Genomic DNA, 26,806 nt, shown 5'->3' on the forward strand with positions numbered 1-26,806 from the left:
TAAGAAGTTCGTTCACGACTGTATTATTGGATGTATACCATTTAAGACTTAATTAACACAGTCACATGATTCAATTTATTTGTATAAATGATACTGCTTTTGAAAAGTTTTCTTTGTCTGAGGAAGTTTTCCTCATTGGAGCAAGATGAAAGTGCTTACTTTACTGTCTCTGGGATAATTAAATCTTTTTTTTGTGGAACTTCATTGCTGCCAGTGGCCTTTATTTTCATTTTTGAAGTGATATACTTTTTATTGGCCTGTTTTGTACAGTAGCAACATTCTACATTTATACCTGAATTACTTCCATGACATCCCCTTGCACTAAGAGTTTGTGACTATTGGTGCTGAGGTATGACTCCACTACATGTTATGGACATATGTTATACATATCGATACACACACACACACACACACACACACACACACACACATATATATATATATATATATATATATATATATATATATATATATATATATATATATAGATAGATACACAACACACATATCTATATATATATATATATATATATATATATATATATATATATATACACACACACACACACACACACACACACACACACACACACACACATATATATATAGATATATATATAGATGTGTGTATGTATCTATATATATATATATATATATATATATATATATATATATATATATATACACACACACACACACACACACACACACACACACACACACACAGACATATACATATGTATAGATATATATATATATATATATATATATATATATATATATATACACACACACACACACACACACATATAGACATATACATATGTTTACAAATATATACATATCTATACATATATATATATATACATATAAATATATATATATATATGTATAGATACATATATATATATATGTATATATATATATATATATATATATATATATATATATATACGTATATTAGTCCCCTTCAGTCAATCAAACATTTATAAGTTCGAACTACATATGACTGAGACCATATGTTCAAACTTATAAAAGTCTGATCTGACTGAATGGAGATCTCCATACAAAGAGGAAAGGGAAGAGCTCCCATTTCCGCAACGTAGTATGATCTCGGAGTTGGTATATTTAAGTAAGGCGGTGTGGGGGGTGCAGGAGGGCATAGCACCCCCCCCCCCCGTTATAGACGTTTAATGTTATTTTATTTTTTATGGTTTTACTTCAGTGTTCAAACATTTACAAGTTCGAACATATGGTCTCGGCCATATGTGGTTCGAAATTGTAACAGTTCGATCGACTGAAGTAAAGGTGATAAAGAATAATGAGGGAAACATACTCACAAGCGAGGAGAATGTGTTGAGAAGATGGAAAAAGTACTTTGAGGGGTTGATGAATGAAGAGAATGAGAGGGAGAGAAGGTTGGATGATGTAGGGATAGTTAATCATGAAGTACAATGGATTAGCAAGGAGGAAGTAAGGATAGCTATGAAGAGGATGCAGAATGGAAAGGCTGTTGGCCCTGATGACATACCTGTGGAAGCATGGAGGTGTTTAGGTGAAATGGCAGTGGACTTTTTAACCAGATTGTTTAATGAAATCTTGGAAAGTGACAGGATGCCTGAGGAATGGAGAAAAAGTGTTTTAGTACCAATTTTTAAGAATAAGGGTGATGTGCAGAGCTGTAGTAACTACAGAGGGATTAAATTGATCAGTCACAGCATGAAGTTATGGGAAAGAGTAGTGAAAGCTAGGTTAAGAAGGGATGTGATGATTAGTGATCAACAGTATGGTTTCATGCCAGGAAAGAGCACTACAGATGCGATGTTTGCTCTGAGAGTGTTGATGGAGAAGTACCGAGAATGTCAGAAGGAGTTGCATTGTGTTTTTGTAGACTTAGAAAAAGCATATGACAGAGTGCCTAGAGAGGAGTTGTGGTATTGTATGAGGACGTCACGAGTGTCAGAGAAGTATGTAAGAGTGGTACAGAATATGTACAAGGGTAGTGTGACAGTGGTGAGGTCTGCTGTGGGAGTGACAGATGCATTTAAAGTGGAGGTGGGGTTACATCAAGGATCAGCTCTGAGCCCTTTCTTATTTGCAATGGTGATGGACAGGTTGACAGACGAGATCAGACATGAGTCCCTGTGGACTATGATGTTTGCAGATGACATTGTGATCTGTAGTGAGAGTAGGGAACAGGTGGAGGAGACTCTGAAAAGATGGAGATATGTTCTAGAGAGAAGAGGAATGAAGGTCAGCAGGACCAAGACAGAATATATGTGTGTGAATGAGAGGGAGGATAAAGGAATGGTGAGGATGCAAGGAGTAGAGGTGGCGAAGGTGGATGAGTTTAAATACTTGGGGTCAATAGTTCAGAGTAATGGTGAGTGTGGAAGAGAGGTGAAGAAGAGAGTACAGGCAGGATGGAGTGGGTGGAGAAGAGTGTCAGGAGTGATTTGTGACAGACAAGTATCTGTAAGAGTGAAAGGGAAGGTACACAGGAGGGTAGTGAGACCAGCTATGTTATACGGGTTGGAGACAGTGGCGTTGACAAAAAGGCAGGAGTTTGAGCTGGATGTGGCAGAGTTAAAGATGTTAAGATTTACACTGGGTGTGATGAGGGTGGACAGGATTAGCCTAAGTTGGAAGGTTTGGAGACAAAGCCAGAGAGGCAAGATTACGTTGGTTTGGACATGTGCTGAGGAGGGATGCTGAGTATATTGGGAAAAAGATGCTAAGGATGAAGCTACCAGGTAACAGGAAAAGAGGAAGGCCTAAGATAAGGTTTATGGATGTGGTGAGAGAGGACATGAAGGTGGTTGGTGTGACAGAGCAAGATACAGAGGACAGGAAGAAATGGAAACAGGTGATCTGCTCTGGCAACCCCTAACGGGAACAGCTGAAAGAAGATGATGATGATGAAATATATATATATATATATATATATATATATATATATATATATATATATATATAAAGCTATATATCACCATATATATAACGCAATATACAGATGTATATAAATACATATATAAATATATATGTGTATGTACATGTATACATATATCTACATATGTATATATACATCCATATCCTTGTTATGTTTACTCATGAGTGTTGTATTTACCTTCCCAGACATATCCCACCATATTTATCTGATATGTGTTTATATAGATATAACAGCATATTGATTCGACAATATGTCCACTAACAAGTACTACACAATTGCAGAAGTCAAAGCAGTCGTTCACTACTATTCAGTATGTGTACTGACAGATATATTGGAAAAAATAACAAATGTCTTCATAGCTGTGATGGCTTAGTGGTTAACTGTTCTGACTAATGTGTACAGGGTCCTGGGTTTAAGACCTGCAAGGGCTGTTTAGTTTGTTGCTAGGCAGAACAATGAGTATTGTATAAAGAGTAATTAAGGCAGTTTGGAGCAGGTTTGTATAGGTTTGCCAGATGGTAAGAGGTACTAACGTACGGTTTAACATATGGGTGCTTAAACCATTTCAGCTTTGCTTACCAGTGAGCAAATCTGCTTATCATTTATAGTGCAGCAATGTTGAAACCTGCTAAGCACGGCTCAGCCCTGGTAACCAGTGATCACATTCCAGTCTGATAAAATAGCAGGTAATGACATCTTTAATAAGTGTATTTAATTCCATATACATAATATGCATCTATGTGCTGTCATTACCGTAGCAGGGGGTGTGAGTCTACTGTCTGGGACACCTGAGTATATATGACTTGTACAACACTCATTTCTGTTTGAATGCATTTCATACATGGGTAGTATCCCAGGTTATATGCAGTCACACTGGCATGTAGTGTATCATTACATTACTAATGTTGACAGTGCTTTGCCAAGTAAGAGTAGATTACAGATTGTAGTACTAGAACCAAGCACCCCTGCATGCAAAGATGGAATATGAATCCTGACTATCATGTTCTTGGCATGTGAGCTGTGTGTCATTAAGTATTTGCTACTGGACATTGATCTGACATGTGGATATTAACTGTAGACTGCTGTGTGTATAAGACATCTCATTGAGGGCTGCTGTCATGTAGTAATGGCATACCTATCAGTGTCAGATGTTTGTCTGTCAAAACATTCATCCTAATGCATAACTATTTGGCTAGCTGATGTCTGTCTGTCCTCTGCATAGATGTGCAGATGTCAGGTATCCATCCTGACTGTTTACAGGCAATCTATGCTTGCCTGACACTGACATGTCTGCCCATCTGTTTTATGAATACCCCAGCTAGGAATCCCCACCCTGTACACACCACATGCCATGGATACCTCAACTATACTACCACAGTCAACAGAATATGCTTGGGTACCGGTCTTCACGACAGACACTGACCATGTTATGTAGTACATGTTGCATAAATGTCAAATGGAGTACTTCATTGGCCCTCTGCAAGAGGCAACCAGATGACTGGATGTTGCATTTAACTTTCATCCTGAGGATCACTTACATGATATCAGTTGATAGATGGCCTGCTGACAAATTTCAGGTGGCAAGATACCACTGTACCCACATCCCCTACTCTTCTCATCTCTCCATGGACAATATCCTGGTACATACCTAGGAACAGCTGCACTTATGGACCCCAGTACTGACAAATGTGTCAGTGTGCATTACTGAGAATAACAGTGTCTGTGTATTTGTAAACCTGTAGTTATAATAGCCTGAGGGTCTTCACACCCACTACACCCCCCATTGCCATAGTTAGATATGACTGCTGCTGTATTGGATATTACATGTACCTTGTTACAGCCTTCATCCTATGGGCTACCTGGAGCTTGCAGTACAAGCACAACACTGTTATACAAATGGGTAGATAGACATGGGTTACCTTCTGAGTCCAGGCAAGTGTGCGTATGTGTGCAATTGTGTATATTTGTAGGATACAACATTCTGAGGCCACATTCTCCTAATACAATACACCTTGCCATACAGTATAAGAGATAGTGATGTTGCTGACCATAGGAGAGCCATGACAAAGCATCACCCTACTATCCCTGTGGTATGTGCAATAGATGCATATCCCTGTAGTAGTATTCGAGATAGACAAGAGGTTGTATTGCAGTCCTGGTCAATGTGTGATTGTGGGTATGTCAGAGTATTATCATGGGTTTCAGTGAGTACAATATCCAATGTGGAGTGTGGGTGCTGGGTATACAGTCTTTACACCATGGTACCCATAGTACATGTCCCAAGGTCCACTGTATGGGGACCACTGTCACCATCAACCATACAGGTAACTATCCAGCCCAATGATGCATGTGCTGTGTGCAACTTATCTGTAACAGAATGGACACACTGACAAGGTAGTTAGCACTGGTAAACTCAGGTCTCCCAGATGTGTGTAGGATTGTTATGTGTTTGTCAGTGTGTATATGACAGTATGTCACACCATGTATTGTTCATAAACACCAGCACATCCCCCATTACCATACTGTACAAGGCCTGGTGATGTTCTTCTCTTAACAAGTAACCTGGAACACACCTCATCCTAAAAGCTGTGTAGTGTGTGCAATTAAGGCCACAAACATTAGTAGCAATAAGTACCTAGGTAGGGGTTCTACTCTCAGTGTTGCCAAGCAAGAGTGTATGAGTGTATGTGAAGGGATCTACTTCAGTTTGCAGAAAATACATGTCCCAGGGTGTCATCTGTCTGAGAACTGACTGGCAAATGTTAACATTTCACAGGTATCATCTTGTGGGAATTCATTCCATCAAAACTAGTAGTAGATGTGTAAATGCCCTCTTCCCCACTGTAGAGCTGTACAGCGATACTGGGGTTGGTATATTTAGCTGGGTGTGGATCTTATGGAAACAGCCACCATTCATTGTGGTTATTGTTGTGTGTATCCTCCCACTTAGTCGGCTCTAATACTGTACAGTTTATGTTAACAGGTTAAGTAGTTGTCAATCACACTATCTGCTGTTCTACACAACCCCACGCCCTACAAAGGGTAGGGCTGTGCCACCCACACCAGCACACCTATGTTTACCAAGTTGAGGATTGCACTACATTGGGGAGGGAGACATATACCCCGCCCGTAACACTGTAAATGACATTAAACTAGCAGACTGATTATTTCCCAATGTGATGCTGTGCCTATTCTGTCTTTGTGGAATTACATAGGCTAAAATGGGTTCCTTAGAAAAGTACATGCAACCATGTGTACAGTATTCTTTGTGCATTGCATCAACACTAAATCCTCTGTTTGTGTGTGTGTGTGTGTGTGTGTATGTGTGTGTGTGTGTTATAAACAAACATGTGGTGTGTAGCATCCAGTACACTTACCATTGTCCACTGTAGAAGGGCTGCTGAATTCAGCCATCATGCACTCACCTGTATACACCCCTCAGACCTATCAAGCATGTGGCACAAGCAGTAACTGTTATACAGACCTGTGACTTGTGTTCACCTGTACCCAAGATATGGCACAGTCAAGGTGTCACCACAGTGCCATACCCCTTGTAGGAAAGGACAGCAAACCAACATCCTGCTGACACAGACACCTACAACACAGACTGAATACATTATGAAGACCACAATCACTCAGTGTTAATAACAGCTATAATGCATCATGGCTGGACAGTTACACATCCTGACATGTAAGCATTAAACTTTAGTACTGAAAACATGTTACACAGCATTACATTGGTACATCTTAGTATAGTCACCCTATGCATCAGAACCATATTAGCCTGTCCCTGCATCAGTGTTATGGATGACAGGGACGTGGCACAGGTATCATTATATGCACATGGTGTGTTGTGGGTTTGCCAGTGTTGTGGGTTTGCCAGAGACCTAGGCTGAGAAGTTTGTTTGACATCATGTGTGTGTGTGTGTTGGGGGGGTGTCATTATTAATTGGGCTGTGCAGATGTGGTGTGTGTAGGTATGGGTTGCCCTAGCTGTGTTGGTGATGTGTGTGTGTGCATGCATGCACAAAGTTCTGCCATGTGGCTGCCCTATACAGGGGTTTGCTGGGCAGCTGCAGACCATACCTGGTGCAGTGTGCAGTTCACCATCTCTTACCATGGACATGAGAGCTGTGCCTGCCAGGGGTTCTGCAGGCACTACCAGGTACAAGCCAAGCTATGGTACTCTCCCCTGATGATGACATATGTTTGCTGAATCTGGGCCCCTCTTGGGACTAGCCAGGGCTACATGCACGTGGCCCGCTATGTTGTGGTATGGACAGTGCCCTTCCTGCAGTGCTGATGTTGGTACTGCCACTATGGGAGTGGCTCTGACGTGTTGCACGTCCACGGTGACCTCCACCTGTTGGTGTTGCTAACCTACATCCATGTGACCATCACACTACTCCCACCATATGCTCAAGCACAGACATTGCATGGTCAAGGATTCCCACCATCTCACCCAACTGTCTATACAGGACTTCTGCAAAATAAAGGTAGGCACCTGCAAAATCATGGATGTTGTCAATAACAGCATAATGAGTAGCCCTCTAAAGCCTCAGACCCTATCTGATATAATTTATTTATTCATTTAATTTATTTATTCCAGTTTGGTGACCAGGGAGGTCCAATGGGCCTGGGGAGCCCATTTTCAGTGGAGGCCCGGGGAGAAAAGCTCCACAATACATAGTTTAATTACATGATTAATTACAAAGAAAAATTACAAGATTAATTACAAAGAAAATTACATGATTAATTACAAAGAAAATGTCATGATTATTTGCAAAGAAACTTAGGATTACAAACAACAGGTAGCATTCTAAAAAAAAGAGAAATAAGATATTTACAATTTAGTTCACAGGGCAATGGGAGGTTACTTTAGTGGCGGCTTGGAGAAAAAAGCTAGACATTAAAGTTTAATTACAAAATACTTTCAGTGGAGGTTTGGGGAGAAAGTTCCACAATACAAAATTTTATTACATGAGAATAACAAAGGAAGTTAGGGATTGCCGGCAGCAAGTAGCATTCAAGGGAGTGAGAAAAGAAATAAACAGTTTAGCTTCAGGAGTGAAAACAGACATATAGAATCATGGCTAGCTTTTGCAGTTTGTTGATATATATAATCATTAATTTACAGTGAGGTTAGGGAGGAAAGAAGGTTAGCCTGGGGTAAAGGAAGGGGAGAGCTTGAGAGGAATGGGTAGAAGAGTACAGTTGCATTTCCTGTTTAGATAGAGGTAAGAATGAAGTTGAGTTTTGAAGTTATTAAGGTTGTCACAGGTCCTCAGTGTGGAGGACAGACCATTCCATTTTTTAGCTAGGGAATAAGATAGCAGAAGCTGCCCAGCAGGGTGCTTGGGTTTATGGATGATGATCAAGTATTGATGGGAAGATCTAAGGGGTCTGATGGGTTATAAGGTTGCAGAATATTGGAGAGTGCAGGACATTTAGTAGGTTGGAACAGTAATTTGTGTGCTGTGGTGATTTGGTGAAGGTTAAGTAGATTGGGGGGTTCAAGCCAGTTTAGAGAGAGTAGGGAGGTGCAATGGTGAGAGGAAGATTTTGCATTTGTGGCGAATCTGGCTATTTTATTGTAACATACTTCCAGTTTGGAGGTGAGTGTGGAAGATAAATTAGTTAGCAGAGGAGTGCATTACAGTAGAGATGGGAGTAGGTAGGAAGTGGAGAGAGTTAGTCTGGTGGAAGGAGAGAGGAAGTGATTGTTTCTGTAAAGTAGGCCTAGTTTTATGTGGGTTTTTTTGATATTTAGCTGGATGTGATTGTTAAATTTTAGGTGTTCATCAATGGTTACACCAAGACGTTTGGCTGAGGGTACGATCTCGATAATGGAGTTGTTAAGGCTGGTGATTTGGAGTAAGTTTTTGTCAATAGGGAAGGATTTTGAGGGAGAGAATAGAAGGATCTTTGTTTTGTTGGCATTTAGTGAGAGGTGAGTTTGGAGAATCCAATTTTCGGTGGTGGAGAAAGCAGTTTGAGTTAGGACTTGGAGATCTTTTAGGTTAGAGGCATGACAGATCAGAGTGGAATCATCAGCATATTGCACAATTTTGGTGTTAGGTATGGCTTTGCGGAAGTTGTTAATAAAGATATTGAAAAGCAATGGGCCAAGGATTGAACCTTGGGGTACTCCAGTGGGGGTAGGGAGAAAAGTGGATGTGGTCTGGCCCCATTTCATGGCTTGGGATCTATCAGAAAGGTAGCTGGAGAACCACGTGAGAGTTTTATTGGAGATGTTGAGGTTAGACAGATGATTTAGTAGGTGACTATGGGAGATGGTATCAAAGGCTTTAGATAAGTCTAGCAGAACAGAGGATATGATATTACCACAGTCACGAGCAGAATTGACAGAATGTGAGAAGGAGAGAAGGGCGGAGTTGGTACTGTGTCAAGGACAGAAGCAATGTTGGGTAGGGGAGAGTAGTTGGTGTTTGGTAAGGAATGACAGAAGCTGTAAGTGGATACATTTTTCAAGAACTTTGGAGATTGGAGAGAGGATGGCTATGGGGCAGAAATTGGAGATGTTAAAATTTTTGCCGCCCTTGTGAAGTGGAAGTATAAAAGCAGAACGCCATAGTTTGGGTACATAGGATTCAAGTAGTGATCTATTGATCAGGATGCTGATAGGAAGAGCAATACTGTCAGAGGCTATTTTTAGGAAGGAGGAAGGAATGTTGTCAGGGGCATTGGAGCAAGGTCTGAGTTTAGTGAGAAGTCTCTTTATTAGTATGGTGGAGATGGGTTTGAGTTCAAAAGTGGGGGGGGGGAGAGGAGGATTGAGCAGTAGGAGGTGGAGGGTTATTGTTGGTAAAGGTCTTGGTTAGCTCAGCAATAGAAGAGGTAAAGAAGGAATTGAACATTATTGCTATTTCAAGGTCAGATTTGCTAGAGTCTGGGCAAGGGCATTTTTTGTCCCAGGTTTAAGGAGAGAATTAATAGCGTTCCAGAACTGTTTGGTGTTTTTTGTGTGATTTGCTTGTAGTTTAATGAAGTAAGACGTTTTGTCTTTAATAACTTGTTTTTTGGCTTGGTTTCTCAGCTGTTTGTATTTAAGTAAGATTTCTGGTTGTTTATGTTGGAGGTAAGCTTTCCAGGTTTTATCTCTTAGTAGCATTTTTTTTTGGTGTCTTTGGTGAGCCATGGAGTGGTATTTACTTTAACTCTTTTTGTTCTTATTGGTGCTAGGGAGTTAAGGGCAGTTATGAAAGTAGAGTTGAAGTAGTCAATGGCTGCATCTAAAGGAAGAGTTTTTAAGGGGTTCCAGTTAGTTAGCTTAAGGGAGTCAGAGAAAGAAGTAGGGTCAAAGTTAGAGAGGTTGCGGGTTTGAATGTAGTGGTGGGAGTGTGGGGAAATGGGTGTAGCCCGATGGATGAAGGCAGGGAGGTGGTCTAATGGGTCAGGAATGATACCAGATTTTAGGACTTTGTTAGGGTGGGATACTAGCATCCAGTCTAGTATAGAGCCTGGGAGGTTGTTTTTGTTAGGTCTAGAAATAGAGTTTGTAAGTTGAGTAAAGTTAAATAGATTGATTGATATGATGGGGTTATGGTGAATAATTTTGTTACAGTCTATATTTACATCTCCCATGATGTAGGTTTCTAGCTTAATGTTGGAGGAGGTCCAGGAGAGGATGTCTTCCAAGATGCTAGTGTTGTTACCAGGGGGAATATAAAGGGACATGATACAGATGCTCTTATGGTTGTTCAGTTTTAGTAGGCCAGTTACAAGTTCAGCATTATTGAGAGAAGGAATGGGGTTAGGATATTGAGTGATCGACAAGTGGTTGGAGTAGATTAGGGCTACACCACCACCTCTTCGATATTGGTGGTCAGAATGGAGAGAAAGAAATCAAGGGGAAGGAATTCAGAGTCGCTTATATGAGGTTTTAGCCAGGTTTCGGAGATGGCTACAATGTCAGGAGAATTGTGATTGAGCCAGGCTTGAAAGTGGGTTAATTTATTATTAATGCTTTGGTTATTGAGGGTGAGGAACTTGAGGTATTTATTGGTGGATTTGTTGTAGTTGTTAGGGGGTTGTAGGAGAGAAGTCAGGTCCTGGATTGGGGTGAATGTCACCAGCTAAGCAAAGGTGCATGAGAAGGGGAATATGTTTATATGGTTTACAACTAGATAAAGATGGCTGGTAGAGAATAAGTTTAGGTTTGCAGTATTTAGTAGAGTTTGAGAAAAGTTTTACTTTTAAGAGATGGATAGGAAGGGAGGGAATTAAGGAGGCGGAGATGTTGTGGAAATGGGCTGAGTGGGAGGGGATGGGAGGTAGTGGAGATGGGTGTAGATGGATATTGGAGTAGGAGGTCACATGGTAAAGAGGTAGTAGAAGAAGGAAGAGGATAGATGTTGAGGTGAGGATCTGAGGAGGAGGAGTGAACATGGTAGATGAAGCCTATTAGAAGTAAAGTAAAGGGGAGGGAAATATGTAAGTTATGTGGGAGGGGGAGTGATAATAAGGGATAGGTTGGTTGGGGGGGTGGAGGAACAGTGTTTGAGGATTGGCTGATGAAGAGGGAGGGGTATTTGGGGATTGGCTGGTGGAGAGGGAGGGGTTATAGGATGAGAAATAAATGGAGGAGTGCTGGAGGAGGTGGGAATGAGGACAGGGTAGGGGAGCAGAGTGAGCCCACAGGGCGAATGGAGCGGGATAGTGGGAATTGGGGGCAGGGTAGGGGAGCAGAGTGAGCCCGCAGGGTGAATGGAGCGGGATAGAGCAACAGAGTGAGAGACTAGCTGAAAAAGTATCAGCCACTACTGTTCACAGTGAAGGTAAGTAGGTTATTTGGTAGAATACTATGTAAAGTGTTACCTTTATGTAAGAGCAAAGGAAAAACAAATATAGGGGAGTTTTGTTCCTTAGTGTAAGGTTAGGGAGGGGGGGTTAAATCAGGGTTTAGAGAGCGTGGATTGGGATTTGGGAGGCTTTGTTAAGTTACAGACAGATAGAGGTAATGTTGGACATAGGGGTTTATAAAATGATACAAGCTATAGGATGAATAAATACTGCCACCTAGAGGAGAAAGGAAGGATAGCAGTTAGGAAAAATAATTAAATAGGAAAGGCTCTTTAGTTAAGACTCATCTAGATTTAAACTACCTAGATTTCAGGGACTAGAAATCAGGGAATATAGGTGGGAGAGGGTAGTAGTGGTTAGCGGTAGGCTGCTGATTCACACACATGGAAGGATAAGCTAACAAAATTGGTAGTCTTAGATAAAAGAGTCTAGTGCAAGGCTACATACATTCAAATTAAATATTTATGGGAGTCCGCACTGAAGTTATTTTCCTTGAATGGCCCAGACTAGCAGGTAGGAATGTCCAGGAAAAAAATCGACAGAGGTTTTGCAGGAGGAAGTTCTTAAATTTCCAGAGGCTGGGAGGGAGCTTCAGGAGTGGAGTACTGGGGAGAGAGTAAAAAAAAACATACGAGTTTAGGTGATTAAAAATAAGAGAAGATAAGCAGGTAGAGTAGAATGAGGTAGTGGAGGTAAGTGAGAGTGGTCAGCAGAGGAGGAGATTGAAAGATGTAACTTGAAATATGAAAGATAAATTGAGGGAGAGTTGGAGTAAAGAGGAAGAATGGGAGAGGCATCAACAGAAGGAAAAAAAAAACAGCAAGTTAAGGTTATAGAAGACTGCAGGAGTAGGCAAGGAGAAATGCAGTTATCCTAGTCTTAGTTCACTAATGACAAGTCACACAATCCCAAGTCAAAATGCATTAACCAGCTCAAATGTTGAGTAGGAGGAATATAGATTGCAAAATGGTTAACATCAGATTCAGGCAAACAATGTAAGCAGTAGTATGTAGCATATAACTATAAGACTGCATAAATTGTCTAGACACTATTTGAAGATATATCATGAACTATATATAAATGGACAACATCAATTCAGGCAGACAATACATGTAAAGTGAAGAGATAAGTCATAGCATTTAATTATAAAACTGTAAAACTATGTCTAGGCACTAGATTAAGTTAGCATTTAATTATAAAACTGTAAAACTATGTCTAGGCACTAGATTAAGTTAGCATTTAATTATAAAACTGTAAAACTATGTCTAGGCACTAGATTAAGTTAGCATTTAATTATAAAACTGTAAAACTATGTCTAGGCACTAGATTAAGTTAGCATTTAATTATAAAACTGTAAAACTATGTCTAGGCACTAGATTAAGTTAGCATTTAATTATAAAACTGTACAACTATGGGCAGGATTCACAAAGCCTCCGTGTAAGAGATACAAGGCTTACACGGAGGCTGCAGTTAAACGGTGTGACGTCAGCATGTCATGCATATGCATGAGGGCATGCTGAATCACACCGAAGGCTAACACGGTCCGTGGAAGACAGTAGGGGGCGTGTCCATAGGCCGAGCCCTGCAAGCGGACACGCCCCCAGAAGAGTAAAATTGCCCAAAGTAAACACCCACGACAAAGGCCATGGAAATGTGAATAAACACAACACAACACATGCCCCCACAGACTATGAACATAAAATATATAAATGAACATGTTATATATTTTTTTAAATCGTAAAGATGTTTGCCCGTGAGTGCACTCGTTTGCGCGGGTGTGCCCGTAGCTTAGCCACAGTTAGCAGTCAGTGGAAAAGGATATAAGAACTAAATAAGCAAAGTAAGCCAAGAAGCAATAGCGTAGCGGTAGAGACGTCGCCTGAAGAGCAGGCATTCGTGGTTCGAGCCCCCACAACACCAATTTTTATTTCTAGTAAAATAAGCATGAAGCAAGTCCCTGATAAACATGTACACATATAAAATCAAAGTTCATGTAAAATGTAATGAAATAGTCCATTTATTTTGAAGAAATGCGAGATAAAATAATAAAAGATGCCAGATGTGCCTATAGCCGAGCTACAGTTTAACAAGGTGAGTGCATCTGCCTGTAGGTGAGCAGTGGTTTAACAGGTGCAAAATGAGTGCCCGTAGGTGAGCAGTGGTTTAAAACGCTGAAACTGTGTGACCCTAGCTGAGCTGAGCGTAATATGCATGCTGATAGCCAAATGAGGTGTAAACCAGCGTACCCCATTTGCACGGAGCTGTCCACAGCGCCAACAAGCTAACCGACTGGCAACGTTGAGCAAGCTGTATCAAAACTGCCTTTACACAGACACACCTCTCAGCCTGTTCAGTCAGTCATAAAAAATAAAAAGCAGTGGCCAGGTTCGAACCCAGGATACTATACACCATAGTCAAGGTACTGAACCACTAAGCCATGACAGCAGTACCTATAAATGCAGTAATAGCAAATATATAGGAATGAATACAAAGTGGAGCATGACAAAGCAGGTTTTGTGAAGTTGATACAAGTCCAAGATGGCCAATCACAGATATGTGCAGGAAAAACGGCCTATATAAGCCCCATAGGCAGGAATACACAGCATAAACGATTGTAGAACTGACTTACAGCCAGAATGACAGGAGTAGGTGAGGGTAGTTGCTTTCGAGCACAGAGGTGGGGCATTGAGGAGTCCAGATACATGGTCTGGCTCCTAGTCCATAATCATGAGGCCCAACTCATGCAGGGCCAGGTCCTGTGGGGAGCATATAGGGCTGAGGCGTGGGACCAGTTGGCTCATGATCTCACCAGTGCCACAGGGATTCCAAGGTCTGGTGAGCAGGTTCGTCACCACCATGCGGACCCGAAGAGACGCAAGCAGGACCAATTGAACCTTTGGATCCAGGAGGCCCAGCAAATGCCCAACACCCCACTACTGAGTAAGTTACATGTAATTATGTATGTAAGAAATTAAGCTAGCTGATATTATGGAGATGTGTATTCCAATATTACTTCATTTATATTACAGCTGCAGGTGTCCGTTCTGCGAACCGCAGAGCCTATGGCAATAGGCTGGTGCGGTTGTGCCACCAGGCAGGTCAGTAATCCTCTCCCAGTAACTGTACAGAAATATAAAAGTATGACAGTTAGCAAAAGAGTGCAGTGTAGTCACTAAGTAATAGAATGTGCAAGTAACAAGTGTAAGAGTGTTTGCAAGTATTGCTTGATTACAAAAGTGTGTTGCAGTCTGTAATCCAAACAGAAAAATGAAAATGTCTGAAATAAAGTCTGAAATAAAGATGCCCCACCTGTAATATAATAGTACACAACCTGCAGCAGGCTGAAAAGTACAGCTGCAGAAGATGAGCAAATCACATGTGTGAAATATACCCCTGTTGAAATACTGAAACATGACATAAGTGAGACTGTTGGAAAGGATTGTAATAACTACAGGTAAAACATGTCGATAAAGCCTAGAAGTAAGTACCATCCTGAATAGTAAAATGAAAACAAGTGAGAGAGTGTGAGAAAGTGTTATGAATCCACCAATAAAGTAGTAATAACCCCTGAATAAAGTATACTGCAATCAGTACAGAATGAAATGCATGTGAAAAGCAAAACCAAACAGCAAAATGTGTTCAAAGTGTTGCTGCAGCTGGAATGTGTATCCCAAAATCTGTATATGTTGCTCTCAGTCTGCAATATGCAGATAGTATGATTGTCTGACATACCAAACATCCACAGTTGTCTATAGCTATATAAAGCAAATGTAGCAGGATGATGTAGCTGAACAAAGCCAGATATGAATGTGTATGAAGAATAAAATGTATATTGATGTAGCAGTAACAGTCCTATCACCAAATTGAAGTAGTTATCATATAGGAAACTGTAGTTAGAACAGTAGTGTGTATATATGTGCAGCTATTAGAAATGTACAGCATATGTATTAGTATTTAAAGGTGTTAATATTATTTTCTTCATCCCACCCTATAACCACATATAACCCATTCCACGTGAAAATGGTATGTGCAATCACAATTAACACCCCTGGACATTTGTCCTGTTGGGTCATAAATATTTGCATGTCCGTTGATGCATCTGCCCTGTTCATACATCCAAACCTGATGGCCTGTTGCCATCAATCAACCCTGCATGTTGTTGGACTGTGTATTGCTGTTCAAATTATGCATGTGTTATGCTTGCTGTTCAATGGTGTGAATATCTAGGTGTTTGGTTAATGGGAATACTAATGCATGCTGTTACAACTAATTGTGAATGGTATTATATGTTACTAACCCAAACTGTCATGACATAATGCAAAACATAGGACGACAGGGAAGGCGGGTTGCAGCGGCCCCACCTCTCCCACCTCAGCTGGCGAGTGTACCTGGCACTAGTGCCCAGTCTGGACCCTCCTCCGGTGGCCCTGTGCCACCTGCAGGTGGAAGCGCTGCAGGGGATGGGGCTCATCCCCCCTCTGCAAGTGTGGCCGGAGGAGAACCCCCAATCACCCTCCATAGCATCCGGACTGTGGTGCGTAGGGAGATCCGGGACTCTGTTCTTGGGCCCCTACGCCAGCTTGAGGCACAGGTGGCACAACTTACGGGCATGCCTGTTGCCCGGCCTACACAGCCCCCAGCACAGCCCCATCCTGGGCAGTGAAGGAACAGTGGCAACTGCCCATGGGTGGGGATATCAGTTCCACTGTTGCCATCTGTGGGCTCATGGGCTCTGGATATCCAAACCTCCATCCCCGTCAATTGTGTAACCCCCCCACACGTGTCATACACCGCCCCTGTATGCGTCTTGTTTGTCTTGTCTGTTGACCTACCCAACCTTCCTCCCCAGCTATACCGACTTCCTTCACCTGACATACCACTCTCACCTGAAAAAAAAAAAAAAAGAAAAGGGCACTCTGTACCCACAAAAACTTTACGACCCATACATAGCTGCCCATTCCGCACACATGTCTGCTGGACATGGAAACTATCAATTACAATTGGCTGTACAGCAAGTATTATTGTTGTCCTGACACCTCTCTCAGGGGTGGAAGGTTTCAAATGTCACACCAAATTAGATACATATGCACAGCTGTTGCTGATGAAGAAATGGGCAGCTATGGGCCTTACCTACATCCCTCCTGCAAATCCCAAGCTTGTTTCCCTACTGTCTTACCCTATTTGTGACCCCTTTTTCACCACTTTCCCGTCTCCCCATTTTCATTTCTTTCACAGAAAATAGCGCGGGTGTGAGCCAGAGTAAGCACTGTTAAGTGGTTGTAAGCGGGTGTGCGCGCGGAGCTAAACGCCAGTGCGCATGCGTGAGCTCCGCGCAAACCAGCACTAACCCGGTTACAACTGCTTAAAAGTGCCTTAGTCACTCTGATTGACAGGTCCCATAGTCAGTTCAAAAGCAAAATAAAATCCCACTGTCAGTCCCGAACCCAGGACCTTGGAAACAGTAGTTTGCATGACCTACCACTAAGCCATGACTCTTATACAAGAACATTGTGCTAAAATAAATATATCATGTAATAGTAGGAATGAATGTAAAGGGAATATAGGATGTGTAGTCCACAAAGCATGTCAGTTAGAATTACTGTCAAAACTAGTGGATTTCTATAATAGTAGTGTGTGAACAGAAACAGCCATGCTAGTTGGTAGCTAGTAGGTAATAATGTCAGTTAATGTACATATATAAATGTATGTATATTTACATATATATATATATATATATATATATATATATATATATATATATATAGTTGTAGGTGTCATTGTGCACACACACTTACTACAGGGAACAGGAGAGAGGAATGGAGAAATGTGAATCTACAACACAGCCTGAATCATGAGAGAGATACAACCTTTACACTCACAGAACAGTGTCCACAGCATACCAGCATGGTCCCTGCCCTTACAATCTAAGGGCAACGCCTATCTCACATACCCTTTTATAGCACTGTCCTGAAATCACAGTGAGAACTGCAATCAGTACACAACTGGCTGCATGCAATTAGCAAATGCTGGCTTACAATTGGTGCAGAGGCCATGACATGGACCTATGCAGATACCTACAAAAGCATCCTGGACTAACACTCCACACATGCAATATGTTCATTGCACTGTCTGGAAGCAGGCAGAGGGAGAGAGACAGACAGAGACAGAGAGAGAGAGGAAAAAATAAATAAACACACGCTACACACTGAGTCTAAGCTGTCAGCAGTGACAGTAGCAAGCCGTGCCAGCAGCAGCAGGAAGCAGAAGTAGTGGTAACACAACCAGCTGCAACAAACACAGGTAATGTAAAGTAGCAGGTTAATAGTCTGCATACTGTGAACACTCCAAATGTGTCATAGGTCTGTATCTATAGGTATGTCCATGTGATATGTTGTGTCCACGTAGTTCCACCAAAAGGGGATGACTATACATTACATGTCAGTCAGTGTTAGGCCATGATCCTGGCAACAGTTGTCTGTGCATTGCCCTCATCAATGGCTGTAGTGACTGTTTTGAAAGGTCAACCAGGTTCAAAAGGCAGGATCAGCCCATCACAAAGGCAAACTGGCCAGGAACAAGTGTCTGCAGGTACCCAATATCGCTGTATATGCATCCCATACTGAATAATTCCATAGCTTAGCAGACCAGGCCAGTTATGCTTATGATGCAGTAGTTCCCAGGGTCAGTAGAGGTGCCTCCTTAGTGGTGTGGGACCACTGTTGCTGTATGCCAGTGTTCAGGTACATATCCTGTAATACAGCCAAGGTTAAATATCAGTCTTATATGCGGTTGTATGTCCTCTTGGAGTGCACGTAGCACACATCCAGGGATACCATCAGGTCACAGTGATGCTGTGTGTTCTGCTTTGCTGAGGCCAGCCTTCAGCTGGACATGTGAGATGATAGGGTGGTTACATTCAGCTGTGATAAGTATTTCTACTTGTGGGGGAAAAGGGGGGGAATACGTGCACCGAACCTGTCTGCAAGAATGTTGCCAATATCTGTGTGTTTGGTGAATGTTAAGTAGGTGTGTATTAACTCAGAGCATATCTGAGGCGTTTGGTCCATATGTGTAACATAACTGAAGAAGGCCTTGTGGTTATCTATAGTGTTTGTGGCCATTTCCCTCCCAGAGTAGGCCGTGGCCATTGTTATGAGAGACCGTAGTGTATTACCAGTGCTGACCACAGATGCCTTCCCTTAATGTGAATCTGCTCTGTCCTGCAGTAGCCTCCTGCTATTGTTATACAATCTGCCTCTGGCTGGGGTCCACCGGACAGGATGCCTAACCTTTGTGCATAGGGTCTGGGTTACAAATGTGTGTGCAAGTTCCATGCAATCTGTGGGATGTCCATGGTAAGCATTCGCAAAGGGGTCAGCAGTGTAGGTTGTGGCTTCCACTGGCCCAGTGGGCTGCATGGATACCATCGCAGTCCTAACAAGTGAACAACTGTCTAATCACATACATATCAAAGTAGTCTACTGTGCTGGTGGTGGTGGTGGGTTATGTATATCCAGGCCGAGTAACTTGTGTCCAGATCACACTAGTGGATGGTGTTCCACATACAGTACCTTGGTATGAACCACCAGAGTGAGGTTGTGCATTGGACCTGTCGCAGTGTGCTGACCGATGGGGCATGCTACTATGTTGTATGGAATGTGGCAGGTATTGTTGCACAGGTGTTGGCTGAGCACTGATATCTGGCCATGTACTTGTGTATCCACCACAAGACACACACATGCAACATATGGGAGTAGTAGTATATCATTACACTTGAGTATCATGTATAGTATGTGTGCCATATATTGCTGACATAATCTGCTGATATCCTGTTTGTGTTCTCTTCCAGGGAGATGGCACGTCAGCATAATCCCGCCTACTCTGCAGTGGAAGATGAGGAGATACACCAGAGCCTAGTGCAGGATTATGGCATACTGTTTTCCCGCACCAGCCAGAATCAGCACTGTGGCAAGACCTTGTCCGTAGGGTAAATTACATTGGCACGCATAATAGGACATATGAGCAGGTACGACATCACTGCAGTGATTTAATCAGAAATGTCCATTAGCGTGCATCGGATATCCACAGGCAACAGGTTGCCAAAGGAGGTGGGGTGACCACACATTCCCCCCCTTCACCAGACTGGAAGGGCTACTCCTAAGTGTTGTGGCTCCAGCCCCAGAACAGCAACAGCAATACACCTGCATCATGATGGAGGCTGGATCCACACAGCAGCACGACATGGAGCGTGCAGGTAATATGCCATATGTACACTTGACTGTTCTGTACACTGTTAGTTTATGCATGTGTAAGGTGTGTCCGTGGTATGTAGCTGTCAACATAGTATGTAATTGTGCATGTGTGATATTGGCAATATCAGCAGCTGACGTGTGAAAGGCAACTGGTGTACTACTGCACTGTATCATATGCAGTATCAATGGCACAGTTGTGCCCACTGACATTAATCTCCTCATTTCTGCAGGTCCCTCCGGTGTTACAGGAAGGTAGGCCATCCATGCTGGTGAATGTGTTTAACAATACCTATAATAGTCCTGATAGTGCTAGTAATACTAGTGTAACTCAGTAGTGCTCTGTGTGTATACTGCGGGGTGTGCATGTGTGCAGGTGTGCCTGTGTCCACGTGTCCACATGTGCATGCGTGCCTATGTCCACGTGTCCACGTGTGCATGTGTGCCTGTGTCCACGTGTCCACGTGTGCATGTGTGCCTGTGTCCACGTGTCCACGTGTGCATGTGTGCCTGTGTCCACATGTCCACGTGTGCCTGTGTGCCTGTGTGCATGTGTGCCTGTGTGCCTGTGTGCATGTGTGCATGTGTGCCTGTGTCCATGTGTGCATGTGTGCACGTGTCCATGTGTGCATGTGTGCACGTGTCCACGTGTGCACGTGTCCACGTGTGCATCACTGGTAACATTGTGTGGACACTGTAAACTGTGTTTCCTGTCTTCCTCCCACAGGTTCTGGTGCTGCTCTGGTGTCCTGCAGCAGGGAACCTGAATCTGGAGCCACAGGTACTGGTAATGATGATATCTGTGTAATGGCACAGGAAGGTGTGTCAGGGTCCACCATTGGTCAGCCAATTGACAGTACACAGCTATCAACCCCATCATTGCGCACAGTCATCCTGCCAGTACATCCTTTGTCACCATTGTCCCTAGGTGATGGACAGGATACAGTGGGCATTGACCAGGGTAATGTGGTATCTGTGGCACATGCTTCCCCACACAGCAGCCATGGGCAGGGTCCTGCGATGGTACCACACAGACAGTTGGCCATGGGTTCTCGTGGGAGCATCCGTGGTGTACTGCCTCTGGCAGACGTGCCCAAAGAGGTCTGTCAACCTCAGCTATGTTTGGGCTGTCATGCAGGCACAGTCACGTATGGAAAGGTACACCAGACAGGGTCTGAGGGAGCTGAGAGCATGTCGCACAGCCATGACTGACAGTATGCGTGACATCGCAGATGCTATCCGTAATTTCACCGATGTCATAGACAGACGTTGTGGGGACATATTACAGCAGTTCCACAACCAAATGTCCATGAGCCAGGGCAATGGTGGGCGGTTGTGGCATCGACGTGGCCATATGCCAGCAACAGCAACAGCTGGCAGTCGGTGCGGATGACAACAGGCCCGCGCATGCCCCCATAGTGCCAGCAGCAGCCCCAGCAATGCTGGGTCTGTGCTGTCATCGGAACGCCCCAGGAGACCACGTGCATGTGGCTCTGGACAGTCCCAACAGGGACCTGTGTCCAGTCACACTCCCACTTCTGATGACAGTACCCAGTCTGGCTTAGTACTGGATACGGTCCGTAGCACCCCTGCCAGGCACAGGTACCGTGTCTGTGCCCACAGACACTGATCTGTATGACCTGCCAGGTGCAGTCTGTGGCTATCCACAAACCCCTGTATATGGCAGCCATGAGGTGGAACTGTGTGTGTGCATACACACGGGCAAAATGTTAACACCTAGGGCTACCACATACACGCACACACTGCACCAACAGTGCCCCACCATGTACTGCTGTCCCTCACCAACACACATACAAACACATGTCAATTGGTGGTATCAGTGGCAGACTCAGGCATACCTAATTCACACCCTGTGCATATGATGAAACTGTGCCACCTCCTGCAATCTCCAACATCATTGCAGGAACAGGTAAACACATTGCTGATGCACAGGGTGACTACATAGAAGTGTATTAGTAGTATCATGTTGGTAACAGTACAGTGTGCTGATATGACTGTGTGTATATTCCAGGGAAGCAACTAGTGTGGGAAGAAATAGCCAGGGAATTGTTATGGCTAGGTTTGTATAGGCCCTAGGGCTGATAGCCTAGTACCAACCTATGAACCTATGAACCTATGCCTGATGCAGTAACCGTATGACTGTCCTGAATTGTTATCTGCACCCATAGTACGTACCAAAGTGTAACAGCTGCACATTATTGCATACCGGTGGTAAGGATGTCAACAGATAGCCACATACATGGGTAGCACAGGGGGGAAGCTAATGCAAGTAGTGATATGCAATGATGGACATGTACAGTAATGGTGTCAAGTTGCCCACAGCGACTATGCAATGTGGATGTTTGCGCATGTTGATATGTGTGCAGTACCAATGTAATCCAAATCACAATTAACTATGACATAATATCAGTTCTACCATGGGCATCTGCACTGTGCATTCCTGGGTACATGTTGATAGTGCCTACATATTTGCACTGTTACCTACTGTTAGTGTTACCCCTTCTTTGTTGTACAATGGACTACTTCCAGCCCTGCTTACTGTAGCTTTGTTTGCATGCATGTTCGCTTGGGGTTTCCTGGAACACTGCTTCCACCTGCAATGCAGAGTTACAGTGCTTCTGTGGACTCCTAGTGACATCTGCATAGCGTATGATACGTATGTCAAGTTAACACATGACAGAACGTCACTGTCTGTCCTGTTCGCATGTACGTTGCCTGTGACACATTGCACATGTCTTACCTGGCATTTACCCATGTGTGCAGTCATATATGCCAGTGCTATGAAACAGTAGCAGTACACCCACACATACACACCTTCAGTATGTTGTTCCCCATTGGCCCTATGTGTTGGTACTCACCATGGCAATCACACTACTACTAGGGCCATGGCAATCACACTACTAGGGTAGCATGTGCAAAGGTAACCTGTGAATCAACTCTATGGTCCAGTTGTGGTTTATGTGAGTCATGTGGCAATGTCACAGCTGCCACATGTATGCAGTCAACCATCACCCTTGGCCAGGAATGTACAACACATGTGTGGGATGCCACCACATAGCCAATCTGGGGACTGAGCACTCTGAACCCAGTAATGCCATACCCTATCAGGTGGCATGTCATACTACAGTGACTACAATACCAGTCAGACAGACACGCACTGACAGCAAGCTGAACACACTGGGGCATACGTGGGGACTCAGAATAGCATCCTGCCTGAGCATCACACACCTCCGCAGCTGGCACACAGGCATATGTTACATCAGAACAGAGCACATGCCACACATGGCACACACATCCCGTGTGCCACACACTCACAGCCTGTAGGGCTACACAACACACCTGCTACAGATGTGTCAGGTACCTCTCTTGGCCGCTGCAGTGGGGTCCTGCTCAACAGGCTGTACATGGTGAAGGTCACAGTGATATGCCTCTGGGGCACTATGGTCCACCACAAAACACATGCATACAGGTCAGTCAGAGGCATGGACACATATGACTCAGTCATTGACCATGCCACTATGGATGACCTGAGACATACCTCCCTGGACTACATGATAGGGAACATAGAAGGGATCTCTCAGCATGTGGCATGGGCCAGTATGAGCCTGATCTTGGCTGCCATCATACCCTCACCAGGTATGCTACCACTATATGTAGGAAGGGTGTTGTATGTCTACATTCTGCTCAGTCTCCAATGTCATTCATAGGGTATCCACTGGCTGTCAACTTGTGTTTACATGCTAGGGAAGCCACAATGATGTGCGAGGGACAGCTTGCATGTGACACCCATGGCCCAATGTATATTGGTGAAGCTCCTTGATACACACATACTGCCCTATGCTGCAGGACATGGATTACATAGCCACCTCCGTGGGTATCACACAGGTTAGGACACTAACAGTGCTGCTACACAACACCAGCAGTGTACACCGCAAGATGCATGCACTGGACACTGTCCTCAGCACAGTGAACTGCAATGTCTGTGCAGTACCAGAGTCCTGATTCATGGCTCACAGGTGCAACCCATCACTGCCAGGTTATACCACATACCATGCCTGTCGTCCCCTACACATGTAACACACATGGACAGGGGGGGTGGTATCCCAAGGCACCACAGATACACACACCTCCAGGTTGTTGGCACAGCACAAAGCATCAGGGCCTATTCATGTGCAGCTAACAGTGTGTTGGATTGCCGTCTGGTTCATAGCCTGGCACACACAACCCTCCCATACACAGGAAAACCACCTGTCCTCCATAACAACACTGGCAATATGACAGTCTCAAGAACTGTCTTTATATGGCTGGACTGCATCCAGCCAAACATTGTGCGTGAGCATTACTGTAGCTACAACACACTAGTTGAAGGGTTCCCAGCATGTGGTCACTGAATTGCAGTGGAATGACATGTTACCACTCCCACAACAGGTGGGAACATGCAGCACCTGTACATCGACTACATGTAGACTATATGGCCCAGACCAGATGTGTATCCCCTGCTGTAGGTATTTTAACATATACACCCACACTGTATAGACACATACCGCATGTGGCCCCTGCACAGTAAGACACAGTCATATTGTTATGCATTGCAAATACCATTTATCCACTCGAGGCATGTGTCAGACATGGTAACTACTGCAGGTCACAGGTATTTATGTGTATGTGTCACACACATACATCATGTGTGCAATGCCATTGGTGGTTTAGGCAATGGCATGCATTGTTATGCACAAAGACCCACACAAGGTCATAATGTGTGACACAACCACACGTGACAGTTGTGGGTTACTAAAACATACCTATCTGTACTCTGACAATGGTAATAGACCCAGTAGCAGAGCGCACTATTGGCATTACTGGCCAACTAGCCCTGTTTGGCTGTACTGATAGTGTGGTGACATCCCCTGTGTTTACTGGGAGAATATGCAGCATCTGGTGTATTGTAGTATTTGCCAAAAGGATCTGTTCTCTCACACTTGCATTTACACACACCCTACTGCCACCCCCCCCCACACACACACACACACTTGCCATTTGCAGGATTAATACCCCTACCTAAGTCACAACACATGAGAGAGACGCATTAGCGAAGCGCACTATTCGGATTACTAGATGGTTCCTCTTCTCTGGCTGTACTTATAGGGTGCTGACATCATCAGTGTTTTGAAAGGGTAATGTGCATCAGGTAGTGTGATCTCTTGATTGCCAGAACTAACATGTTTTTCATACAGAATTGCACACACACAAACTCCCCACATCCAAACACACACACACACTTGCAGGTTTCAAACCCCTACCTAATTATGACACTTGAGAGTGACGCTGTAGCAGACTGTGCTATCTGGATTACTGGTAGGTGTCTCTTCTCCAGCTGTATGTATAGGGTGCTGACATCATCACTGTTTAGAAAGGCTAATGTGCATCATGTAGTGTGATCTCCTGATTGCAAAAAGGCACATGTTTTTCATACAGAATTGCACACACACAAACTCCCCACATCCAAACACACACACTTCCCATTTATAGGTTTCAAACTCCTACCTAACTATGTTATGACACTCGTGACAGACGCATTAGCGGAGCACGCTATTCGAATTACTTGGAGGTTTCCCTTCTCTTGCTGTACTTATAGGGTGCTGACATCATCCGTGCTGAGATAGGGGAATGTGCATCCTGTAGAGTGCTTTCACAGTTGCCAAAAGGGACATCTCCCTCACACAGACTTGCACACACACTAACCCCCCTCCACACACACAGTGCAGTTGCAGGATTCAAACCCCTACCTAACTATGTTATGACACTCATGACAGACGCATTAGCAGAGCACGCTATTTGAATTACTGGGAGGTTTCCCTTCTCCTGCTGTACTTATAGGGTGCTGACATCATCCGTGCTGAGATAGGGGAATGTGCATCCTGTAGAGTGATTTCACAGTTGCCAAAAGGGACATCTCCCTCACACAGATTTGCACACACACTAACCCCCCTCCACACACACTGGGCAGTTGCAGAATTCAACCCCCTACCTAACTATGTTATAACACTAGTGACAGACGCATTAGCAGAGCGCGCTATTCGAATTACTAGGAGGTTTCCCTTCTCCTGCTGTACTTATAGGGTGCTGACATCATCCATGCTGAGATAGGGGAATGTGCATCCTGTAGAGTGCTTTCACAGTTGCCAAAAGGGACATCTCCCTCACACAGACTTGCACACACATCAACCCTGCTCACACACACACACACACACACACACACACACACACACACACACACACACACTGAGCAATTGCATGGTTCGAACTCCTACCTACCTAAATTATGACATTGAGGGAGACGCATTAGCAGAGCGCGCTAACCGAATTATTGGGCATCTGGTCTGCACCTGCAGTATTTATAGGGTGCTGACATCTTTATTTCTACAGAGGTATGTACATCTAGTACTACCTGTCAGGTGGGGGATAGCATATATATGCATTTGCAGCCACCTACGTCAGGGTCAGTTATGCACATCACACTGGCAGGTTATGTTCTATACCATGCTTCGTGACCACAGGACCTGTAACACACAACACAACCAGTCCAGAACACCACACCCACATCCAGAATACACACTTAGCTTCCCTGGGAACAGTGCCAGGATATGCATGTGTTCACATACACCATTCCAGTTGTTAACATCAGGTACAGGCATATTGTGTGTGAGAACTACTCAGGCCTCTACCACTTTACCCTACAGCCACTACAATTTGTGGGTCCATG

This window comes from Protopterus annectens, chromosome 11.part0, assembly GCF_019279795.1.
Source record: "Protopterus annectens isolate FY-2018-M chromosome 11.part0, PAN1.0, whole genome shotgun sequence".
Taxonomy (NCBI): domain Eukaryota; kingdom Metazoa; phylum Chordata; order Ceratodontiformes; family Protopteridae; genus Protopterus; species Protopterus annectens.